Source organism: Numida meleagris, chromosome 1, assembly GCF_002078875.1.
Source record: "Numida meleagris isolate 19003 breed g44 Domestic line chromosome 1, NumMel1.0, whole genome shotgun sequence".
Taxonomy (NCBI): domain Eukaryota; kingdom Metazoa; phylum Chordata; class Aves; order Galliformes; family Numididae; genus Numida; species Numida meleagris.
The window spans coordinates 41164347-41170321 of NC_034409.1; the positions used below are offsets into that span (position 1 = coordinate 41164347).

Below are 5975 nucleotides of genomic sequence, written 5' to 3' on the forward strand. Positions count from 1 at the left end.
TAAAAAGTAGTAAAAGATTGTTATATTTTCTCCAGAAATTCTGTATTATGAAATAATCTGGGAGTGATTCTCACTAAAGATGTTCACCTGCCCTATTGCTGGAGCCCTGGGGACACCAGAGTGTCCTTGGTCCTGTTTCATGGCTCTCCCACCTCCTCAGGCTCAGGATCCCATGGCTGTCAATCTCTGCCCCAGCCAGGCTGTAGCAGGGCCAGGTTTCAGCTCCCCACAGCCCTGCCTTACCCAGCCATGGTCCTGCTGAGCTGGAACCATACAGAGATCCACAGCCCCGCCCAGAGTTGGCCCACTGGAGTGTGTGGCCTGACATCGTGACTGAGCCTTGGACCTGTCCCATTGCCATCATTGTATGACTCATGCCCTTGGTTGGTCCTGACCACGAACACCATGTCTGTCCTACACCTTACTAGGGTGTTGTGGGGCTGAGCCCTGGCTTTGAGTCCCTCCCTGACCAGCACAAGGACTCCTCAGCTCCCTGTTCCCCATCTCTGAGAAGGCAGCCCCGCTTCTGTCAGCTCCCTGACAGACATGTCCTATACATAGCCAAAGTGAGCACAAAAATGTGCTACTTGGCAGCTCTTACTTTTTAAACACACAGAATATTATATATGGTCACTGAATAGTTAAGGTAGTTTTTATTCTACGTTCAGTTTAATCCATATGTACAAGCTGCATACACACTAGAAACTGGAAGGGACAAATGCTGTTGCTCAGCAACAAGGAACTGGCAAAAGCTCAAATACTCCACATTTTCAGCAGACAACGACCCTCTGAGCTTGGCAATCAATAGCATTTGATGCAAAGCAAATGCCCCGTTTATCACACTTGCCATCTAATAACACCTCAAGTGTATTTGTGGCTGACATACATAAAAACATATCTGAACTCCAGCTGTTTGAATAATGTATTGAAATTTTCACCCTTTTTTTTGCTTGAAAGCCAGTTAAAACAAATGAGTTTGTTATTTGTCAGTATTCAGTGAATAATTTATGGGAACAAATGTCACTGTATAGGTTACTCAAGAGAACTGGTTTAACTGTTCACTAGCCAGGCTGTGCAAAGACCAATTCAAGTCTCCCAAAAAATTTAATTCTGAATTATATCTCCTCTCTCTTTGTCCAACAGCCTCTTCCCTCCATGGCTCTTTATAAATCATCTTGTTTTAATTTTACACCTACACAGGTCCTATGTGTTGTTTCTTCTGTTGCAGCTGTTCTTTTTGTGTTTCTCCATTTCCCTTGAGGCTTTTTTTCTTCTGGTTCCCTCTTGGTCCCTCTGTAATTTTCCCACTCTCCTTAGGGACCACTGATATCTGCTCAGAAGCAGAACAGTCTGTTATCCCACTGTCATATACAGCAAGTTGCTCCTCTGATACAGTGAGTTTCTCACTTGGCAGCCAGCAGAGACAAGCCTGGCCCCATGGCAGGGGTGGAGCTGGGAGCTGCTGGCCCATAGGGAGGACAGCAGGTAGCCCTGCTGGAGAAGAGCTAGAAAATGATGCCGCTGCCAGTGCTGGGATACAGAACAGAAGAATGTTGTACGGAGTGTTCTTGATGTTGATATACTATGGCGATGAGAACTTTGTGGTAGAATGAGATTCCTTGCACTTCCTTTTAGTAATAAGAATCTAGGAATCATCTGCTTTTTGCTGGTCATCCATATATCACCACAGTCAGCTGCAAGGGAGAAGGAGAGGCATTGCTAGAGCACATGCTATCAGTTCTGCATAAGATACCTGCCTTATAGTAGAAGGACTCAGTGTCTGGAGCTACCTGTTTTCCTCATGGGTTACTGAGGGAATCTATACAACTGACTTAGACAAGGTGTCTAAATTCAGGAAATTCAAAGTTGGATGAGATTAATCCCCTCCAGTACTAAATTATACTAACAGTCCACAGGGCTTAATTTTACATCATATCACATAGTTGTACTTAAACTTCAGCATACATTTTAGAAAAAAATTAATCTTGAATTCAAAATGTTAATTAGCAATGAATCAGAATTGCAGTTATTGAAAAATGTATCAGAAAAGGGGATAAGAAGTAATTGTTTTCAAGGATCCTCATGGAAACTTACAGTAGAGAATGAGCTTCTGCAAAAATGTTCCAATGGTTAAGCATAGGTTCCTCATCTTATCTGAGATTTGCTGAGATTCCTGAGAAATGCTTAGGTTTAGATGAGTCAGTATGAACTTAACTTCACCCTAGAAGAGGTGAAAAAGTTATGTCAATGAAAGAAGAAAAGCGTAAGGATTGAAGAAGGATGTTCTTGTGGGAACTGTGTTTTAAAATTGTGTATAGAAAGGTCTGAACAAACATGCTACTGTGAAAAAAAATAAATAAAACTCAACTTTTTTCCTTTTATCTCTAAAAAATGTGAGATTTCCAAACTATTCAACATTTGGTCATTTTGGATATTACTGTCACGTTAAAAGGAATTATATATATGCTCATAAATCAAGCACATTTCAATTTGTGGGTAAGAAGACTGTATAACGTAAAAGAATATCTTAAATTTTGCTACCTTCATAAACTGTCTGGAAAGCACAAATTATATGCAGGATATAATTTTAATTAACACTTCTGATGTCGTCATTCTTTCTAAGGAACAGTAAATGTCTTGATTCCTTCATATTCCTTCAAATGTTAATATTCAAGACTCGGGAATTTTTTTGTTTCCTTTCACTGGAACAAGATTGTTTCTAACCTTGAAAATGTATATGTTTTCTACACGTCTTGAAATTTTTATCCTATATCACTGAAAAATATAACCTCAAGGAGGTTAGGTCAAAAGAAGGAGCTCTAAAAAGAATCCTTTGAGGTGATTTTTATTTGTTTTTCAGAACATGTGCCTTTATGGGCTTTTTAAGTCATATTTTCTAGTTTTTATCTGCAGCTATAAAGATAGGGTGCTTACTGAAGGAAACACAGAACAAATCTTGCAGCTAAAACTCTTCCTTAACTACACAAATTCAGGAGATTGTTCTTAAAGAGTGAACATTCCTTGAGAAAAACAATGTGATTAAACCAGGATATTTGGCAAAGGTATGATGTAGGGAAAGCACTCAAACATGTCCTTCAAGTAATCCTGGCTTTAGGTTTCAATGACAGAAAGTTAAACATGTTTTGAATCGGGATGAACAAGCCTGAATAAAGTCAAAGTGAAGATAAAGGACAAACAAAAATACTAAAATCTTGACCTCGCTGAAAGCACTACAAAACAAATTGACATTAATTGACTTTTCTTCTATGCTTGGTAAAGTTTTGATTAGTTTCTAAATAACCTAACATTTTTTTCTGAAAAATAAACAGAATGTTTTTATTTTTACCCCGTGTTCATCTATTTTATCTGCTAATGTTACTATTAGCATTTTCTTAGGAAATTCTATTCTCATGAGGTGCATGAGAATATCTTTTAATGGATTTTTAGTTAATGAAAATTGTTTTTTAAGATTCAAAAATTGAAATAACACATTTTACGGTATTGCTTTAGATATTCACTTTTGTGGCCATCTTTATTTTGGTACCTGAGTAATTCAGAAGCTATTGGGTTTTTCTAACATAACTCAGTGAAATGTAACAATAATAACATCACTTAACAGCAGAAAATAAAAACAGAAAGAAGTAAGGATCAAGTTCAATAAAAGATTCAGGTATATTGCTGTAGGCAGACATTATGTTAAGGACTACAATACTGATTCTTTGATGTCTGAAAACAAAAACCAAAGCTTTGACTTAAGCTCCTTGACAGAGTTGTTTGGACAAGTCAGACACCCCAGACAGACAGACAGAGCAAACCTACCAGCATGTTCAGCAGAGAGCTCCCCAGTCTGATCCCCACAGAGAAGGCATGGGCCCTAACACAGCAACCAGAAAAAAGAGAGCTGCAGTGTGATTGTGATCAGAGCTCTCCTCTCAAACATGCTTCAGCCATATATTCAAGGGTGGGGCTTGTATGTTTGTTTTTAATGAAAATTTCCATGAGTCATAGGAGTAAAAATCTTTGATTTCTCTTTCACGTGGGAACAATAACTGCTGATCAACACGGTTCTGCTGTCCATTCAGTAGTAAGAGAAGTTAATTGCTGCAGAATGGACAGCTTCAGCAGAAATACTGGAGAGTATTTTCACCCAGGCCCTAAACAAGGATTTAGATAATGAAGATAGCCTTGTTTAAATCTGAATTGTCTTCAGTGGAAGAGGAGAATTAACCCAAGATGTTAGCTATACACCCAGTGCTCTACACATTTATCTACTACATAGAAATGGACATCACATACCTGGTAGGTGCCTTTTATAAAAGCCACCGTCACTGGCTTTTAGGTGCCAGTAACTGTATCAGTGTGTGTGGTAGTGAATACATATAACAATAAATTTATCAAAAGAGATTGCTGAAAACACTGTCACTACCTACTTCAGAAAGCCATGTCTTATGACTGGACTGCTATTGCTTCACTTTCTTCCTTTATTTCAAGTTTTTGAGCTGTATTTATTTAAATAGCATTATGAGTAATTGCAGAGTGTCCACGGATAAATCCCAGAGCCTTTAAGATTATTAAAATAGCATTGTAATAAACAAGATTTTGCTAATATTCTGGGCAAGAAGCCTGTGAGGGTTGGTGAGTGATTCTGGTTGAAGGAAATATAACTGAGATGTTTAATATTTGCCTGTAAAATTTCTTGTGACCATCTAATTGTCAAACTGTCAGGAAAAAATAAACCAATATTAGGATTTGAGCGATGCTCAGAAAATATCAGTATATCTCCAGTGCAAAGTACTTCTGATTTGGCCCTGATTATACAGATACATTCTTAACATAGAAGTTGACTTATATGATTATAGAAGTAAAATGACCATGTTAATGTATTGTGGGACTAATCTAAAGTACAAGATTCTTTTTTGGAATTCAGTTATGGATATATTGGGCATGGATGCCATAACTATAAATTGTCAAGACCAATTAGGCTGGAGATTTGTTGCAGGGCTGTTCCCACGAGATAGCTCTTTTAAACAAAATATATGCTTGATTTTGTTCAGGTGATTCATCTTGAATGGGGACAGTACACAGCTTTGTTCTGGAAGAGTTTGGTATATTAGCCTTCAGGAAACAACCGATGAAGAATGTTTTAGTCCTTATTCTAGGACTAAGCTGCCAGTTAATCTTCAGAAGGAGATTAACTCCCACTGGTGGAAGCTTCCAGGGGTTTGAGGAACAATAATTCTTCATGACTTGGATAAAATTCTGCTAAATTTTGACTACCTTCACTGGGACTAAGATCTGTAGTATAATTCTTTAGGATTTTGATTAACTAGCATCAGTATGCTGCAGTTATGTACATAAATGTTCAGTTACTCTTCAACAGAACTCCATATTGGTCATCCTTTTCATCCAAAGGTTTTAAAAATAATTGTCTCCAAGAGTTACAGCAAAACTATGGGAGGCATTACTGGCTTCTTTCATTCCATTTTTCATAACTTTAGTTTCCATGACAACAAAGGAGGCAATTCCACAAAGCCAGTAGCTCATTATTTGAGAAAGTCTGCAGTTTCCTCTGGAGAAGCAAGACACTTTCTTAAGTCTCCTGTAAGAAATTCATAATTCAGTGGATGAAATCTGAAGCAAAAATAATTAAAGCAAAGTCCCCCTTTGGAAACAGGATATATTTTTTGAATAACACTTACTGAACCTTATATTGGTTCTTCCTCCACTCCCAAGTCACTGACTCATATTGCTAATATTCCTTCTGTTGGTTTTCTGTGACAAAATCTGATGTCATCTGAACTCTCACTACGAAAGAAATACTGTAAGGTCAGAAGGACATAATCATTTTAACATTTATTAATTTATTTATTTTGCCTAAAGCACACTTCCAGAAGAACTTGGAAGTTCTCCTTTCAGTGACTGGAAGTTCTGTCAATCATAGTCATGCATGAGCACTCACTAAGCTAGGAAACACA

At 37.7% G+C, this 5975-nt stretch overlaps 1 long non-coding RNA gene across 1 annotated transcript; it reads right to left on the minus strand.

Annotated features, from left to right (window-relative positions):
• Positions 639-5675, minus strand: LOC110392891. Its single transcript, XR_002434684.1, has 3 exons — positions 3820-5675; positions 2095-2221; positions 639-1694 (listed from the first exon to the last, which is right to left on the minus strand). It is a non-coding gene; the product is annotated as an uncharacterized LOC110392891 (long non-coding RNA).